This window comes from Callospermophilus lateralis, chromosome 2 (genome assembly GCF_048772815.1).
Source record: "Callospermophilus lateralis isolate mCalLat2 chromosome 2, mCalLat2.hap1, whole genome shotgun sequence".
Lineage (NCBI taxonomy): Eukaryota > Metazoa > Chordata > Mammalia > Rodentia > Sciuridae > Callospermophilus > Callospermophilus lateralis.
The window spans coordinates 140,943,098-140,963,692 of record NC_135306.1 but is presented as its reverse complement, the minus strand read 5'-3'; the positions used below and the strand labels follow the sequence as shown (position 1 = coordinate 140,963,692).

General features: G+C 37.3%; 1 protein-coding gene and 1 pseudogene across 11 annotated transcripts in view; both read right to left on the bottom strand.

Annotated features, from left to right (window-relative positions):
• Positions 1–20,595, bottom strand: part of Dlg2 (discs large MAGUK scaffold protein 2) — a 1,165,863-nt gene that overhangs the window by 335,956 nt on the left and 809,312 nt on the right. The gene's annotated exons all lie outside the window — the stretch shown is intronic.
• On the bottom strand, positions 729–20,509 carry LOC143392103 (L-lactate dehydrogenase A-like 6A; annotated as a pseudogene).

Below are 20,595 nucleotides of genomic sequence, written 5' to 3'. Positions count from 1 at the left end.
GAAAAGTGAGATTGGATGGGGGGATAGTGTATTTTGTTGTAGACATGATTGGGTTTGCTCTGTCAGACATCCACAGTTTTGAAAGCCATAAGAAATATTTATCTTGAGCTCAGAAAGTGGTCATTGTTGATAATAACTTTGACTTTTTGTACTTTGAAGGTCAGTTCCCTGATCAGACTGAACCCAGATACAGAAGAGATTTGCTGTACAAAGTGGGGCTGCTAAGTGTTCCTTCTTCAAAGAGCTGCACAAGGTTAGATTAGTCAATTCACATGAAGCACTTAGAATAATGCCTGATGTACAGTAGGGACATAGAATTATTCCTCTACTGACAAACACAAGGTAGGATGATGACCCGGATTAGTAAAAAATTATTTCAATAAAGGATCAGTTGACCAAGAGAAGTGCTGGGGTTGTAGGCACTGAAGGGGATGCATGGTGCTCTGGAGGACACTGTCCTGGGTCCAGTCCCATCCTGCCAATGGTTTACTTGGCTTTGGAGAGCCTTTTCTTCTCTCTAGGCCTCAGTTTCTTCATCAAGAAAGAGAACCTCATGCCAAATCCCTGATATCTCTGGATGCTTGATAAACAAATATATTCTATACCTAATATGTATTTTGTTGACAGCTTGAGAAAAACAAACAGATCATTCAGCATCAAACTTTTTAAACACCCTCCAGCATGTTTCAGAGTGAATAAACCATAAATTGAATTTGAAGTGGAAATTTCTAATTAAGTTCCTTTTTCTTCCTGGAGGCTGCCACACTTGGTGGAGAGTGATAACGTTTCTGACAGTAGCTGCATGAGAGCTCAGGACTAGCATTCTCCTGGAACACAGGCAAAATGAAGAACTGATATTGGATTTTTATGTATCTTAGCAGTGAAACGTTAACATCCCCTTTAAGTTCGACTTGCTGATGCAAAAATGGTTATGCATTTTATTAAAAAGTTTAAAAATATTTTGGCTTGCCGAGAGCCTTTGTAAAAGGAGGATCACTTTGAAGTCTACAATTAAAAAGAAAATAAAAATATGATTTGTATATCCAAACCCAGCTTATGATAGGTTCGGGTGCAGCAAATAACTTTTAGGATTCATGGGTTTTGAATAACAGCTGTCTCTGAGAGAATATGTAAGCAAAATTAGTTGAAACCTTATAAACTATTATACAAATACAAGATGATACTAGTATGTTCAGCTCTGGTTTTCCCCTCAACTCTGTTCTTAAAAATCCACCCACTTACATGACATTTCCATTTGGAAACCTAAGACTTTTTAAATGTACCATGCTGGAAATCAAACTTAATTATCTCCTAAACCTTTTTCTTTTTTTTCCCTAGAGAATTTTCTCACTTTCAGCAAATCCAACCACTCAACCAAGAACCTTAATTCTGTCTCTCACTCCACTTCCCCATGCAAATCCATCAGCAGGTCTGTTTACTCTGGCTTCAAGCCATTTCAATTCTATCCACTCTTCCCCAACTCCACTCATCCCTCTAGGTAACCCATCATTTCTCCCAGGGACACTGTAATAATAGCCTCTTGATTAGTTTTCCTCTTCTCAATTTGGCTGCCCCCACTCTCCATAATGTATTTGTAACTCAGCGGTGACAATGATCTTCTCAAAATGTATATCAGATCATGCCTTTCCTCTTCAAAAACCTTTACATTGGCTTCTTGTTTTACCTGGAATAATTACTTGAAATTTGAAGCTGAGACCCTTTCTTGCTGATAATAACAGCAATCTTTTGAATTGGAACAACATGGACTCCATTTTGAAATGAATGGACTAATTGCCATTTTCTACACAATGCGACCACAGCTTGACTGCTGCTTATCTCTCTGATACCCTGATACCACTCTCTACCTTTTACATGCTCTCTCTTACCCCCAGGGCCTTCATTCTGCTCTGCTTCAGTTCCTGTTCCCTCTAGCCTGAGGTACTTGTGCCAGTGGTCCCTTTGACTTGAGTGTTCTTCCCCAGCCCTTCTCATATGTGACTCAGTCTCAGTTTACATGCCAGTTCCTCAGAGAGCACTTAGCTTACTACCCTATTTCCTTTTCTCTATCCTTCCTCTCTCCATTCCTTCCTCCCATCTTTTCTTCCTGTCATGGTTTAGATGCAAGGTGTTCCCCCAAAGCTCACGAGTGAGACAATGCAAGAAAGTTTGGAGGTGAAATGATGGGGTTATGAGAGTGTTAACCTGATCAGTGCATTGATTCACAGATATTCATTAACTGGATGATAACTGTAGGCAGGTAGGGTGTGACTGGAAGAAGTAGATCCCTGGGACCTTGCCTTTGGGGTATATATTTTGTTCTTGTTGAAAGTTCTCTCCCTGCTTCCTGATTGTCTTGTCCTGAGCAGCTTTCCTGATTTTCTCTCTCATTTCAGCTCAGAGCAACAGTCAGCTTCTATGGACTAAGATTTCTGAAACCATGAGTGCCAAATAAACTTTTCCTCCTCTGAAATTGTTGTCAGGTCTTTTAGTCACAGAGGAGAAGAGCTGTTTAAAACACTTCCCTCCCTTCTTTTATCTCTCTCTCTTCCTCTTTCTTTCATTCTTCCTCCTCTTTTTCTTCCTATTCTTCCTCTTCTGCTTCTTCCTGTTTTTGCTCTTTTTCCTCTTCTTTCTCCTCCTCCTCCTCCTCTTCTTGTATTTGGGATTGAACCCAAGCAGGCTTTCCCACCAAGTACATCCCCAGTTTCCCCAAGTCCTTTTAGACAAGATCTTGCTAGCTTGCTACCCTATCAAAAGTAGTCTCCCAGAGAAAATCTTAGCCACATGTACCTCCTCAGATACAGCATTTTTTATACAGGATATAAAAAGAAATCAAAGAACTTAACACCAAAAACAAACAATCAAAAGCCCTCAATTAACCCAATTAATAAATGGGCAAAGAAACTGAACAGACACTTCACAGAAGAAGAAATACAAATGGTCAACAAATATATGAAAAAAATGTTGCATATCTCTAGCATTTAGCGAAATGCAAATTAAAACTATACTGAGATTCCATTCCATCCCACTCCAGTCAGAATGGCAATTATTAAGCACAAAAGTAACATGGGCGCAGTGGTGCATACCTGTAATCCTAGTGGCTCAGGAAGCTAAGAAAGCAGAATTGTGAGTTTAAAGCCAGCTTCAGCAAAAGCAAGGCACTAAACAACTCAGTGAAACCCTGTCCCTAATAAAATACAAAATAGGGCTGGGGATGTGGCTCAGTGGTTGAGTGCCCTTGAGTTTGATCCTTAATACCAAAAGAAAAAAAAGAAGAAATACAAGTTAACAATAAATGTTGGTGAGGATGTGGGGGAAAAAGGTACACTCATACGTTGCTGGTAGGACTGCAAATTGGTGCAACCACTATGAAAAGCAGTATGGAGATTTCTTAGAAAACTTAGAATGGAACTATCATTTGACCCAGTTATCTCACTCCTCAGTTTATACCCAGAGGACTTAAAATCAGCATACTACAGTGATACAGCCACATCAATGATTATAGCAGCTCAATTCTCAATAGCTAAGCTATGGAACCAAACTAGGTGTCCTTCAACCGATGAATGAATAAAAAAAAAAAATGTGGTACCTATACACAATGGAATATTACTGAGCCATAAAGAAAATGAATTATGGCATTTGCTGGCAAATGGATGAAACTGAAGAATATCATGCTAAAAAAAAAAAAAAAAGCCAATCCCAAAGAACCAAAGACTGAATGTTCTCTCAGATATGTGGATGCTGACTTACAATAGGCAGGGGATGGGAGGAGTGGAGGTTCATCAGGTTGGACAGAGGGAAATGGGGGGAAAGGAGAGAGTATGGGAATGAGAAAGACAGTAGAATGAACTGGACATATTTTTCCTATGTTCATATATATAACCAGTGTAACTTCACATCACCTACAACCACAAGAATGGGAAGTTATACTCTCTATATAGGTATGATATGTCAAAATACATTCTACTGTCATGAATAACTAAAAAGAACAACAACAACAAAACAGTGCCTCCCAGCTTGTCTTTAGCACAGCCTATTTTAATTTCTCACAGAATTTAGGACCATTTTATTTATCCTAACTACCCCTCAAAAATCTTTCCGTAAGGACCCTGTCTGTCTCTTTTACCTCCACACCTCTAGTGCCTAGATGACTGTGTAGATGTTAAGTAATATTCCTGGAGTTAATGAAGGATTATAGCTCTTAGATTCCATAATTTCATTTAAATCATTAAAACTTATGTGACAACTGGTTATTGCATACTTATTATGAGCCAGGTACTATCAGAGACCTTTTCTGAAAGAATTTGTCATCCAGGGGGAGAACAGTTGGTTAACTATATTCACTGAAACAGAATCTTCAAGGGAAGGGCTTAAGATTCTTTATTCTCAACAAGCTGCCTAATGATAGATGATCAGTCTGATGTGGGTACTCCTCATGGTGACAGAACTCTTTGTTTTCCTCTGTGCTCCCACCAGCCTTTCATTCATGCTAGATTTGATTTCAGCCTTAAGTTGTGCTATGACTTTGTTAGTTAACAAACTCTTTGGCCCTCTGGGGCTCTTTCACCAATTAGACAGAATGGCTCAAGAACTCCCCTGAAGATATACTTGGAATGGAATATTTGGACATTTGTATAACCCATGACTGACCTGTGTCCCCTTCCCAGGGCTCTGTCCACCATGTTTTCTTCACACAAGGATATCTGTACATACTGGTGTCTCTCACAGAACTATGTGAGTCTAGAAGGATCATGATGGAAGTAGTACTACCCCCCACCCTCCTGCCCTTGAAAACTTCTGCTGACGGTTCACCTCTACATCACTCAACTGTCAAACTGCTTAGGCAAAGGGTCAAACTTTGGGGTGCAAAGATGAATTCCCCTGTAAAGAGATGGGTTTTTTTTTCCCTCACCCCACCCTCCAAATATTCCATCCTGGGATGGGATGCATATGTGCTTCCAAGCTGACATCTCAAAAACCTAGAATCAAATTTGAAGCTGAGACCCTTTTCTTGATGGGTGATGATAATAACAGCAATCTTCTGAATTTGATCAACAAGGACTCCATTTTGAAATTAGTAGACTGACTGCAATGCTCTATTATTTATATAAAAATATCAATATTTCTTATGTTAAGGTATCACTAATTTACCTACTAATAAAACAGTATCAATAGGGTCTTGAGTAAATAGATTATACAACGTTCACATAATAAAATAGATTTCAGTCATTAAAGGCAAGAGCATATATATGTCTGATATTCTTAAACTAAAAAAAATCTATGATATACTGCTAAGTTAAATAAAAGCAAGTTGTAGAACTATATGTACATATGCCCCCATTTTTTTTTAAGGAAAAGTAAGTATGGTTCCTTATAGAGAATGCCTGAAAAAAAATCATACAACCAAATGCTAATGGACACTTCAAAAGTCCAGGGAGTTGTGGCTAGGTGGGCAAAAAATGCTGATGAGAAGAGATCATATTCTTTTAAGGAATGAACTCCATGAAATGAACTTTCCTCTTAGAACTGCTTTCATAGTGTCCCAGATATTTTGATATGTTGTGTCTGTGTTCTCATTTACCTCTAAGAAGTTTTTAATCTCCTCCTTGATGTCTTCTGCAATCCATTGTTCATTCAGTAGCATATTGTTTAGTCTCCAGGTGATGAAGAAATTATTACTTCTTATTTTGTCATCGATTTCTAATTTCATTCCATTATGATCTGATAAAAGGCATGATAATATCTCTACTTTTTTGTATTTGCTAAGAGTTGCTTTGTGGCATATTATATGGTCTATTTTAGAGAAGGATCCATGTGCTGCTGAGAAGAAAGTGTATCCATTTGATGCAGGTTGAAATATTCTATATATGTCAGTTAATTCTAAGTTATTGATTGTATTATTGACTTCTATAGTTTCTTTGTTAAGCTTTTGTTTGGAAGATCTAACCAGTGGTGAGAGAGGTGTGTAAAAGTCACCCAAGATTATTGTGTTGTGGTCAATTTGACTCTTGAACTTGAGAAGAGTTTGTTTGATGAACATAGCTGCACCATTGTTTGGGCCATATACATTTATGGTTGTTATGTCTTGTTGGTGTATGGTTTCCTAGTATCTGTATTATTTTTAAGTGGACATGCATCATCATAACAACATTAAAAGTTATGCAAGAAACAATTCTAACTACTAAATTTGAAGTTCGTTCTACTTGGACCATAAAAACATAAAAAGGGCTATGTAAGCAAATTTTTTAAGTAGTATGTCTAGAAAAAAGTAAGTCCTAAGAAGTGGGAAGTGCTGGGGAGGAATATTGGCCAAAATATATTATATATTGCATATTGTGTGCATGTATGAATATGAAACAACAAATCCTATCAGTTTGTACAATTATAATCACCAATAAAAAATGTGGGGAAAAAAAGAAAAAATGTGTCCTGATGTAATCAAATTTCCAAATATTACATTAATCTATCTGACAGTTATTTACTGAATGTCTCTTCTTATGTCAGTAATTGTGCTAATTTGAGGGGATTCAATAATGAAGAAAGTGATGGCTTGGCCCTTTGTGATTTAGAATATAACAGTAGTTCTTAACAGGTGGGTATGGAAATGAGGGGTCTAATCTTTGTTTTACCATGTCAGATTGGGGGTTAGTATTCATTTTTAGGTGTGCAAGGCCCAGGCATGTTAAATGTTCTATAAATAGTGGTATAGTTGTACATAGTAAAAAACTGTCTTTTTAAAAGTGCAATAGCACCTGAAAAAGAAACACTAGATCAACACTATTTTCCACATAACTATCCTAATTCCAAATAAATTTGTTTGTTAAAATTAATCCAATTAGCTAGATTCTTATCAAAAAGATTTTTTAAGTGGGAATTGGTTTCAGATTTGGAAGCAATAATATTCACTAATTTGACTAGATTTTTATATTCTAATCTGAATTAGTGAGATTGTAATATAGATGAAAGCTGTTCTTATTTTCTTTTTTTCCTCTGTACAGTTGACATTGTTTATAAACTTTAAAATCAATTTTAATGGGGTAAATAAAATTGTCTCTAGACCCATGCCTGTCAAATGACTCTTTCCTAAGGCATCTGAAAGGCTTGAATAGGAAGAAGGTACTAATGGAATTATCTTGGTCAAATTCCATTAAATGCAAAACTTACGCTCTGGCTGCTGTGTGTAGGATTCAGCAGGGTTGGTTTCATCATAGCTCCTCAGAATGACATAATTTTGCTTTGGGGCTTATTTGTATCCTGGCATCTGACTGCTGCCCCAAATTATGTCAGCACTTTTCTTACTATTTTCTTACTTAAAAAAGGGTCATCACTTCACTATTTAAAGGTTCTCAGGAAACAAGTTTCCTGAGATCAGGCAAACTGTGTCAAGACCTCTTAAATCCTCCTTCCAATTGCTTCATTAGTCCCCTTAAGGGGGGGAGGGGGTGCGCAGCTGCACAGACACAAAGACTGAAAATAACACTGTAGTTTCTACTACTGTTGAGAATGATATTTATTTGTCTATTTTCCCTTCAACATATTTTTAGCTTTTGTTCTTACCTATTTTTAAATTGTTTCTTTTTAGTTATACATGATAGTAGAACATAGTTTGACATTTTACACATACATGAAGTATAACTTCCATTCTTATGGTTGTATATGATGTGTTATTTTTCTAATTTACTACCCTAGTCTTAAGCCCTGATCTGGACTATTGGAACTATTTGAAAAACTATTTGAAAAAAAATCAAATTACAGAAGATTTGAAGAATAGTACAATGAAATCTTATAAAACTTTCATAAGATTCAACAGTTACTAACACTTTTGCACACTTATTCTTCCCTTTCATTTCTTTCTCTACCCACTTACTTATCTACCTATTACAACAGTGAGAAGCACATGCCCATACCCCCCCCCACACACACACATACTTTTTCTGAATCTCTTGAATATGTTGCAGACATCATGTTACTTTCAACATAACATGTCACTGAGGAATCTTCTTAGTGTAAAGATATTTCCTATGCAACCACTATATCATCATCACACCAAAGAAAACCAAAAGACTAAAAATAATTCTATGCCTTTCAAAATGCTGTATGTACTTAAATTTCTTCATTTGCCTTCTGTAAATGTGTCTTTTGTAGATTTATTTTAAGTCCAGAATTTGGTCAAGGTTCATGCATAGCATTTGGTTGTTAAGTGTCTATACCTACTATTAATCTAGAAAACAGCCTTCATTTTTTCTTTAATTATATTGACTTTTTTGTAAGACCAGAATTTGTCTGTTTTTTCTTGATAGTAGGAGTCCCAAAATGTGAGGTCACCTCACTGTGGTGATGCTCTTGGGTCACTTGGCTACAGACCACCAGATCTCTTCATTCTAAAGACAACTTTCCTTCATAAATAACTTTTTTTATTTTTTGGCTTTTCTTTTTTGGTACTGGGGGTTGAACCCAGGGGTTCTTAACCACTGAGCCACATCCCCAATCCTTTTTTATTTAGAGACAGGATCTTGTTAAATTGCTTAGGCCTTGGGTAAGTTTTTGAGCCTGGCTTTGAATCCAAGCTGCTGGGATTATAGGCATGTGCCACTGCACTGTACGACTTTTTTGAAACTTTGTAAATATCCTTTTTTCCCCAATCAACTTTGGTGCCCATTTTTTTCAAGCATCTCTCCAATGTACTTGCCTGAAACACTCATTTTATTAATATTTAGAAAATGGTGATTTTGTAATTTTCTGTTTCTTTTATAATTATTAGCTTACATTCCTCCATGCAGAAGGGCTTCTCCTTTATTCCTTCTCTCTTTCATTATGGACTTGTGATTTGATTTATCATGATGTTATTATGCTTTACTTCTAACTGATCTGTTACCTTTTCCTCTAATCTCTCCTGCACTCTCTTCTTTCTATTCTCACTACCTTGACTTTCACCTTGTATATTATATTCATCAAGTTATCTCCAAAACTGCTGTTCACATTTCACATGATATTATTGCTCATATTCTTCTGTGTTCCTCATTATTTGTGGGTAATGTGAAATTGTCTGATTCTCTTATTCAAGGAATTTAATAATGTGGCTTTTACAATATCCCTCTCTAGTCTCTTGAGATCTTAGACTTCTTTGATGTGGGAGAGCATTGGAGTTGATCTTGTCCAATTTTCTCATGACCCAGGGAAAGGAATTGCTTGCTAGCATCACTCACTGTGTTAGTGCCACAGTCCAGATGAGACAATGCTAGTGTTTAGTGCCTTACATTACCCAACTCCTTCTAAGCAAACCTTTGCTTCAGCCAGAAGTTTCACATCCCTATATCAACGTTACTTTCTATGGTTCTCTTCTTTCCTATTTTGCTTTCCATTTCCAAGGATTTTCTGAAGTTTTGACTTTCTCTCATGGTGAGGTCAAGCTCCACCTTTCTAGTTCTCTCATACCCCTGAGTGTCTGTACCACTCACTTGGCCATCAGCAGCATTAGGTGTATTTCTGTCTTTCTTTAGTGCTTTATTAAGAAGGAAGCCCATTTTAAATAATTAAGACAACATAAAAGAATAGCAAGAACATCTTTCTACCATAACCTCCAGATGACTTTTATACTTTTCTCTCCACATATGTGCATATCCCTGCCTATATTTCTAATATCTAGTAGATGCCGAGTGCATGTGAGTGAGTGGAAATATACTGGTGCAAAACAGATATTTACTCCCAATATATAGTTATTGTTTTTAAAAAATGATCATACTACACACAGTGTTCTGTGATTTGCTTTCTTTGTCCATTTGTTGGTTTTATGAATACATATCACCTTGATCTTTATGAGGACAGCTCCAGCCATTCCTTTAGTCTTTTTGTATTCCCAGGTTGTGACACAAATTGCCTTCCTCATAAATTTTTATTGAAGGTGACTGCAAGCACATGGGCTGGATGAAATCTCTTCCTTGACTTTAAATAAGTCTTTAAGGTTCATGGACTTTGGTTCTCCTAAACAAGTATTATTAACCCGCTCACCAATAACTTGGTGGCCAATGCTAGCAGCTACTAAGGAAAAGATGACAAAGTAGAAAAGATCAGGCAAGATGTACTAATGGAAAAGATACGCAGGAACCTGCAAAAAAGATGTCCAGCTTTCTCTAAAGAGCAGAGCTTTCTATGTTGCAGCTGCCATTTTTGGATGGGTCAACTTTTGGAAATTTAGGTGGATCACACACCATGTAGCTCTAAGAGTCAATGATTTTATAAAATCATCTGGACACTGGGAGAATCAGAGGAAACAAACAAAAAAAAAACATTTTTAAAGTCTCCAGAAAATGCAAAATCAGAAGAGTTAGGAAAAATATTGTCTATTCCCTGGAATAACTTCTCCTTCATCACTTCATCCATTCTTTCAAGCATGTATCAGGATTTTATACAGCCGCCAAGGCTGTGCTCAGTATTTTACAATCAGTCCCAAGTGGGTATTGTAAGCATCAGAAATTTTTCCATTTACATAGGCAGGGAGATATTTTCAGTCATTTAAGTCTCTTCTAATTACTAACCAATTCCCTTGTTTCAGACCTCCCAATTTAGTGCACAGAACGCTGCTCCCTACAGAAAACAACTCCCCAGCAAAGTCTAATGAGTTTCCATGGTTAGTTGCCAAAGCTATGGATATCCACAGAGCTCCGAAGACACAATACTTTAATTAGAGAACATTATCAAGAAATAAGGTTCACTGCCATGGGTTCAGTTTCCAGCACAAAGTAAATGCTCAGTAAATTTTGGGGAAAAGGAAAAAAGAGAATGAGCAGACCCAGAAAGAAATAGTGCTAATAAAGCAGAAAGATGTATAGTCCAATAGCTTTCTTCAAACTGTCTATGACTAGAAATTTAAAGGTGGAAGGTTACTAATCAAGATAATACTGGCAGTGAAAAATTGAGCAAGAGGGTTTTGTGGCAGACTTGTGATTGCTAATTCCCTCAAGAATTTAGCTAAGATCAACTTATTAAATAAGGAAACTGAGGCACAGAAAGGCTAAATGCTTCTAAACTAACAGAGCTCCTGTCTGTATAACACTCAGACAGTCCTTTCTCACACTATGCTGTTCTCTTCTATTACTTCCTGCTTCCTTCCTGGAGTCTGCAGGTGACATACTTGTCTCTGGAAGCCACCAATGATGCTATGAATTGACTCCTTCCTCCAAGCACATCCCCTTCCCCACAATATCATGAAAGAATGCCTTTTAACAGTCAAAGTGCACAAGCTAGTGCCTCTCTTCTCTGCGGGTAAGTCTGCCTTTCCATTCCCATAAACACACCCATCTCCAGGTATGCTGCAGTCCAGTCTCTAGGGACTAACTCCTGCAGATCCAACTGACCAGTGAAGGGGCCAGCTCCTCTCAGCAGCTCTGCCACTTTGACCATCACAGAGAACACAAGAATCCCCAGAGCATCTTACTCAGCTTCAACCCTTTTAGTATTCTTGGAACCAAGTTCAGCGCCTCCTTGAACTGTACTTCACTCTACACTGAGGTCAGTTCTGTGAAAGGCAGACTGCAGGCTCTGCTGCATCTTGTGAGAACGACAAGCATTAAGTCAATAAAGCACAGGCAAGCACTGGAAGCGGTGTGAAACCGGGAACCTGGAACCCTCAAGCTCCATCTACTGCATTAACCATTGCCAGCATCAGAATAAAATATACATGAGTAGCCCTTGCTCTTATTGGTACTGGGATGTCATTCTGGATTTTTTAAAAAAAAATCTCCATTCTATCTTTCCCCTTTTTGATTCAGCATTGCATGTAGCTTCCTCCTGCAGTTTGCTATTTTGCAAACACCTACCACCTGGAAAAGTTAGCACATACAGTGCCATGCAAAGGTAGGATTCCTTTATTTTCAAATAGTTTCTGTTCTTCCCCTTCCCTGCTCCTCCATTTCCCCCACTTGGGGTCTCACCTCTGTGATGGTCTCCTGGTTTGTCTCTCTGCGTCTGTGACTACAGTTCCTTCACTTTCTCTTTCCTTACCTTTCCTCTGCAGCTGAGCTGTCTATATTCCCTCCTCCTGCTGCTGATCTCTCTTTGCCATTCTCCTACCCCCTCCCTCTGGTCCATCTGCCTCCAGTTTCTTCATGCATCCTCTTTTCTCTAGTTGATTTTTCTTGTTTTGTTGGAAAGACAGTCTATGACTGGCTTTATTTACCATTTAATTTCTGTAATTGTATTGCCCATCTGAAGTCTAAAGTGACTTGCTATGAGAACTTCTTAACTAAACTGATAAAAAATAAAGTTTTATCATTCCATTGTCAATGCAACTAAAATGTCAGGTTAGCTGTCAAACACAGGCAAACCAGAGATGTTTGCTCCTGAAAAAACTGAAATTGCACAATTATCCATGCTAGCATTTTGAAATGCTATCTTAGGCTGTCTTGTTCATATGTAATGCTCTGTGACTCTGAGTGAAGAATAAGCCTTAAGATTTTCTTTGTTTCTTTTTTTTTTTTTTTTTTAATCTAGGGTTCTGAGAAAGCTCCCTAGGATTTATAGGACCCTAGAGCTGCTTTTAAAACATTTTTTTTTAAAAAATACATTTGTTTCTGCCTAATGTAGAGCCATGCTGTATATCAAAGCATTCACTGAATGTTCAACCTGGTTCTTGTCATCATTCTAAGCTGAAGGTTCTAGACTCCAAGTTTGCTTCCCATCTGCCCCTTGTCCCTTGTATAGCAACAGTTCAACTTAGGGCTTTGGGGTACATGCATAGCTCAAGGTTTACATCATCTCAATTGTAACTTCCACTTCTCATCCATCCTATGCTAGCATCTTGTTCCCTCTTAAAAGCATAAAAAAAAAATCTTTGTGTTGTTAAGATTTTATTATAGACATTAGATAAAAAGTACAGGCCGAAGAAGAATTTAGGGGGAAAGCTATATTTGGAGATATATGAAAACAGTGACTATTAGATGAAAGATGATTATGCATGCATATTTCCCATTTGCAGGGAATACATTATTTCTAAATATTGCTTCTTTTCTATGTCGGGTATAATGAGAAAGTGAGGTAAATGAGGTAAACCAGAAAAAGTATGGCTTTTTGGATGAATAGGAGACCAAGAATAAATGTGCCTAAAACACCAAAAAAATTATGTAATTTACAATGTATTTTCTAGGAAATATGTGTGAAAAATGCTTGTTATATATATTCAGCTTTTTAAAATTATTATTTTTTGCTTGTGAGTATCTGACTATGTATATTTTTTTAGAGCACTAATTCACTTGAGGGTTAGTGAATGGATATGGTTTTCAAAGCAAAATTTTGTATTTATTTTTCTCTTGACATCTAGAAATTCCTAGCTAATGTAGATCTCTATTAAATGCTGTATGCAGTAAAAACAAGTAACTATTTTTTAAAGATAGTGTTGCAATTCTTTATTTATGTGCATATTTTATATCTCTCTCTATATATTATGTTTAAATATAAATAATTTAGGATAACTATTTTAGATTAGCCCTTTACGTTCTGGCAGGTGGAAGAATCCAGGGATAGGTGTATTCTCAAGAATGTTCAGTGGAGAAGAATATAAGTTCATTGGATTAGACAAAGGGGAATGAAGGGAAGGGAGGGAGAATGGGAATAGAAAAGTCAGTAGAATGAATTGGACATGAACTTCCTATGTTCATATATGAATACACCACAGTGAAACTCCACATTATGTACAACCACAAGAATGGGATCCTAATTAGAATAAGTTATACTCCATGTATGTATAGTATGTCAAAATACACTCTCCTGTCATGCATATCAAAGGAGAAGGAGAAGGAGAAGAAGAAGAAGAAGAGGAGGAGGAGGAGGATGAGGAGGAGGAGGAGGAACCACCACCACCACCACCACCAGAAAGAAAAGAAAAAATGCTCAGTGGATGGGGTTCTAGTTTCTGTCACCACTTAGCTCTACAACACTGTGCTTTAGTTCCTTCATTTATGAAATAAAAATCTTGTGAAAGGTGATCTCTAAATTTCTGTTTAAAATTACATTTCTGTGATTTAATCTTGTGGTTAAAAATACATATATACCATAGGATGTTTGATTTTGCAAAGAGCTATGTACCAACTCCCATTGTAAAAATCATTTATTTATCCAATCACTAATTCTAGAAGCATCTATTTGAGATTTACTATATCTTAGGTGCTATGCCAGTAGTATTCTTGAGAAGCTTATGGTCAATAAGAAGGCCTCCTACTTTCTAGGATTTCATCTCAAAGACCTAATTCTAGAAAATAAAAATTTCTATGCAAAGAACTCAATCAATATGCAATACCAAGTGCTGATGATAACTGGTATTGCATTTCAAAGAATTTTTTTTCTTTTTTTTTATTTTTAAAGAAATCAAAGGGTCAGTTTAATAGAAAAGAAAGAGTATTTTTTCATGTAGAATTTATATTGAAGTCTTAACTCTATGAATTAATAATATTATTAATTAATAATCATTAATCATAATTATTAATAATTATTAACTATGATTAATAATTATTCAAATTAATAATTAATATTTATTATTTTTAATAATTAATAATAGGAATATTCAAAAGGGCTGAAGGCTATATTGAGGACTGAATAAATGATGCATATAAACCCTACTCAGTGAATGGTAACCATTGCTCTTAAGATTTCTGTTTTGTTTAAATATTCTTTTTAAATAACAATTAAGGTTGCTTTTTTGGTCTAAACTCTCTAGAGACTCCTTTCATACGGTCTTCTATGGCTGTACCCCTACCCAAGAGTTCTAGGGTCAACACATCTGTGAGGACTCTACAGATACCAGATAAAAATAAATATAAATCTGTATTAGGTTTACAAAATTCACATTTGTCTTGACCCAGAAAAACAACTATATGGCTCAACCTAATACCACTGACAGAAATTTTCAATTTTATATTTTTAAATGTGAATCACAAGGTACATTTTTAAAAACTTTATTTTGGGGGGTATTTCCCAGCTAAAAAAAAAAATGTCTAATGTATAAAATTCCTGGCATTTGCTTTTTAGATTAAGAAAGAAATCATAAAATAAATCTGGCTGGTTCTTTCTAGAGTAGTTTTAGAAGGGTGAAATATGAGTTTAATGTGAAAATTTTAGCCTCAGGAAATTGGGAAAGGGACATTAAGATTCATATTTATTGTTGGCTATTAAGGAAAAGAGCAAATCTTTGACTATTTTAAGAGAACAACATTAAAGTTGTCAACTAATGAGCTGGAACCTGTTCTGTGACATACTACTGAGCAAAAGATTAGAGAAAATTAGTATAACAGAGAGAGAAAGAGGGATCCATTTTCCCCCACTTTACATATAAGAGAGCAGAGGATTAGGAGTGCATGGTGAAAATGTGAGAGGATTGTGGGAGAGGATGTGTCCAAAGTGTTTAAAAGAAACTAAAACGAATATAGGAAATGCATGCTGGGGTCTAATTTTCTACAGCCAGCTTTTCCCTGGAAAAGGGAAAAGGCCACCCTTCACTAGTGGCCTTCAAACCTCCACCTGTGCTCTTTAGGGGCTGGGGATCCTCCTTCTTGTTAGCTCATGTCATGCTGCACCAGGCCTTGGGAAGCCCAATTCTTACTTTTTCTATGATTCTGCTCATTTGCCTGACATTTTCTAGAAAAACATTCTTTTCCTCCTTAACACTAAAGCAAACTGCTGTACTGCTATTTCTTCCTACTCCCTCTACTTGTTTTGTAAAGGGTTTGTTGTTTACATTTAGTAATGTGGGCTAAGAAGTATACCTGTACATCTGACTATACTGCAAAACCATGCATTCCATGTTATTGAACTCCTATAATGTGCCAGGGGCTGTGCCATGTACTGGGATCAATAAAAGTGAGGAGATCAAAGCCTCATGTAGTCACCTTTGAAATGTAAAAATAAACAATACTATAAAGCACTCTACTGTTTTAAAAATTCTTTCCTCTTAAGAATTCCTGGGAATCTTACTATTATATGATCATATAATGATATGATTCTGGCCATTTCAAATTTGTTTATTTGCTCTTATTGGTATTCAGTACTATAAAGTCTTAATATAGGTATTTGGAAAGCTGCTTGCCTCCTTCCTGACATTTGAGTTCAGAGTGAACTGCTTCGTCTGATTTCTTTCATTGAGAGAGGGCAGAAAAATCATGAGGACACCAGATGCCTGGATGCTACTGATATGAGAAGGAATAGTTCACTGCCGCAAGTGTGGACAATACACTTGAAGTCAGCTTTCACTTGGCAGGAGCTGCACAATGTCACTAAGAGGTCAGGCTCTATTGCTCTTAGAGTTGAGGCTAGCTTACAGATCTGTGAACACCAGGGTGCTGGTGGTACTACCCAAAGAAGGCTGGACCACTTGATATTTCAGGAACCACGGTGAGCACTTCCTACCCCAGGGCTCATTTAAACCTCCTAACAGTTTTCTGAGGCAGGATTCATTGGTTCCATATGATGACAAGACTCCATTCAGGGAAACAGAGAACTTCTCCAACAGCCTCTTGTCTAGTTAGTATCAAGCAGGGTTCAAAACCCTCTCTGATTCCCAAATCACCCCCTTTCCCTCTTTCTTTCTCTTTGGGAAACAAAAGAATCTAGTTAACATTAAAGGCTAAATGCTATTCAAAGGGAAATGAATGTCCATTTGAGGAACATCAGATGAAGGCAATTTGAAAGTGAGGACAAATTTGATTTCCATCTTTTCAAGAATAAAAACAAAGACTTATTATAGGGCCCTCTGAGATCTAATAAAAGATTTCAACCTTTGCAGGAAGGCTTCTAAATCCCTATAGATTGTCTGCTGGCTCTTCCTCGAGTGCCTATAATGGAGCATACAGTGGAACCTGCAGTGCTGAGTATAGACAGAAACCATCGCAAGTGGACCTCACATGCGACATGGTAACTGGGTGAGCCTCAGTGACTTGTTTGAGATCACTAAGCATTACGTGGTAGAAACAGGACCTGAAACCAAACCTGTCAGATTCACAGACTTACTATTAACTATTAACAGTGCCTTTTTAAATTCTGATGGCACTTTCTAGGGCATCACAGATGAGTCTACATTAATTTCTACAGAAAGGCCTTGCAGAGGTAGGACAACAACAGCCAGCATTGGCCACACCCACATGTCAAATGCTATACTGAGCACTACAAGGATCACCTTGATTCGTCCTCATAACAGCCCTATAAGTAGACACAGCCATTATTTTATTTATTGATGAGGAAACTGAAATACAGAGACATTACATAAATTGCCCAAATTCACAATTACAGGTGACAGAGTGACGATTCAGACTCACTCTTTTTTATTTTTAATTTTTGGTGTATGTACTTTTATCTTTACATTGTAGAACAAGCAACAATTTACTTTATAGTAAGAAAAAAATGTAGTGAGAAAAAGCCAGGCAGAAAAGTATGTACTTATAAGATTCAGAATTAAAAAAAAAGATTCATAATTTCTATGATAAAATAAACATCTGTATCATATAATCTTTTTGGACTCAATGGCATATATATATATATATATATATATATATATATATATATATATATATATACACAGACACACATGCAAGTATTGGTACATCTGAGAATCTGAGAAACTGAAGATTCTACTTTGATGTAATCACTTAGCAACTGCTAAAAATTAAGCATCATTTAGCATGTGGGTGAAAATAATAGCTGGAGGGCTGAATAAACAGGGTAGGCATTAAGCCCCTTTCCTGTTTCCAACTTTTAGGAATTTGAGTTTATTCAAAAAAAATTGACATGTACAATCCCATAAATACCCTTTTTCCATTACATAAGCAGCTTTTAAGCTTGAGCTCCTTCTGAATTTTCCAAATGTTTCTGTGTTCTTTTCAAATAGGCCTTCTCTTCACGGGTCAACTGTAACTTTAAAAGGTCTGTTATGCCATTCTCTGTCAGGATACAAGGAACACTAGAAATATTTCATTTATTTCATAGAAGTCTTTAATGAGGGTGGAAACTGAATGTACTCTCTAAAGATTCTTTAAAAAAATCTGTTAAATCAGCCAGAGATAGGCCAATGAATTGAGAAGGATATAACCTTTCATTTTAGTGATCTCATTGGCATTAGCCATCACTTCTTCGTGGACATTTTTCTACTGTTTGGGATCTTTATCATCTCCTATGTCTGAGTTCAGATCCTTCAAGATCCAGCAGCAATGTTAATTCACACAGAAACACTCAAAATCTCTGGGCTTTCCAACTATTCACCCTTGATAGTGATAAGTGGACATCAAGCCTCTGCCCAAACAGAAGTGAATGACATCCAGACTTCAGGCACTTCAGTAACACTGGCTTTAGGAAATGCCCTCATCTTGCAGGTTCCATAAGTTAAGCTATCAATTGGATTGGAAACAATACTCAGTTTGCAGGAGGGGCTGTATTGGGTAATATTGGAAGTCATTAATTTGTCGATGTCTACATTTTGCTTGACTAAAGAATGTTCCTCCTTTGTCCTGGTGTGCACCTACTGTGATAATCACTAGGTTGGAGGTTGCAGTGACAAGGTAATCTCTGCTGGAAACAATATTTGTCATTTTCAAGAAAAGACTTCCATGGTTCAGATTCATCATCTCACTTTTCAGTTTGCTGTCACTGACAGGCACAAAGTCTGTTCGATAAGATGGTAATTGCACGGGACATGCCAACCCATCCAATTCCTATAATGGAGATATTACTGTGACGAATGGGCCTCCTCTGAAGCACAATGCTCAGTATGTTCAAGTTTGACAGTCATTATCATGGAAACCAGGGTGAAGAGCCAGCCAACTCTGCACAGGATGTGCACCCCCTTGGTGGAGACACACAACCTTCCCAGGCCAAGGAGGGTTCCTTCCACAGAGCTTACTTCGGGGCTGGCACCAGGAATCCTGCTGCCCAGCTCCTGCTGCTCATTCAAGAGGTGAGTAGAGGAAGAGAAAAGAGGAACACAGTATTCTTGTGGCAGGCTGACCTTGTTGGGAAACATGGGAAGAAGCCATTTGGACATTTAATGCACCTCACCTACCCAGCTAGTGCAGCTACGTTGCAAGGTTGTGATTAGCTTGTGCAGACTTCCTAGGGGCCTGCAAAGGTGCTTCTGATGTCTACTCGGACTCTAGCAGCAACGGGCTATCCTTTTGTGGATCCTGAAGTTCAAGTTTTATAAAAATGGATTCTCTTCAAATATTTAGAATTATTAGTTTTGTATTTTTAGTATGTAATCCAAGTCCAAACTCATTCTTACTCTAGAACAATAAGTTTAAGCATAACTGTGTCTAGTTCTAACTCTTCCTCCCCTTGTCTTCATCTCTCCTTCTTCAAGACCTCTCAATTTCCTTCTCACATCTAATGCACCTCGTCCAGGAACCTTCATCCTAGCCTTTGGCTTCTTGATTCCTCCATAAAAGTGCAGCAAATAAAATGTCATATGTAATCTTTAAGAGGTTCTAGCCTGTGTGAAATTCAGAAGGATGTCTTTCCCCCATGTTCTGGGACTCCATTTTCATAAAGAGTTTCAAGGTAAACATTTTGGCAGCATCATCAGATAGCTACCTGTTTCAGTCAGCTTTTTGCTGCTGGTACTTAAAGACTCTATCAGAGCAACTGTAAAGGAGGAAAAGTTTATTTAAGGGCTCACAGTTTCAGAGGTCTCAGTCCATAGACAGCTAGATCCATCATGGCCAAAAAGAATGGTGGAAGGAAGCAGCTTACATGATGGATCAGAAAGCAAAGAGATTCCACTCACTAGACATAAAACATACACCCCAAGGCAACACCCCCAGTGACCCATCTCCTCTAGCCACACCCTACCTGCTTTCAGTTATCACTCAGTTAATTCCCAATAGGGAATTAATACAATGATTGAATTAAGGTTTTATTACCCAATTGTTTTCCCTCTAAACCTTCTTACATTGTCTCACATGTAAGCATTTGGGGGACAACTCACATCCAAACCATAATGCTCCACTCCTGTGTCCCAAAAGTTCATGATCTTTTGTGAATCCTGGAGTTCAAGTTTTACAAACATGGATTCTCTTCAAATATTTAGAATTATTAGTTTTGTATTTTTTAGTATGTAATACAAGTTTGACTAAATGCAAAATACATTTAGTCATCTTCAAGAGTCCTCATAGTCTTAACAGTTTCAAGATTGCCCAAAAGTTCAAGTCCAAAGTGTCCTCTGGGACTCAGGGCAAGCTTGTATCATGAGTTCCCGTAAAAATCAAAAGCATCCAATATATAAAGGTACAGAATGAACATTTCCATTCACAAAAATAGGGGCATAGAAAAAAGGGATGGGACCAAAGCAAGACCAACACTTACATGGGCAAACATGTCCTGTAGCTCCATGTCTGGTATCAGGAGTACAAGACACAGTGACGGTCTTTTCAAAGGGCTTGTCTAGCTCCACGCCTGTGGCCTTGTTGGTTGCAGCCCACAAGGCCTTTCTGTTGACTTGTCTCTGTTTGATTCCTGAAGCTTTCCTAGGATGATCTCCCATGTCACTGGCATTTTTTAATCTTGGAGGTCTCCACTGCAGCTTTGGCTTGCTTCTCCCATCGCCATGCTTTTGCCCTTTTAGGGACT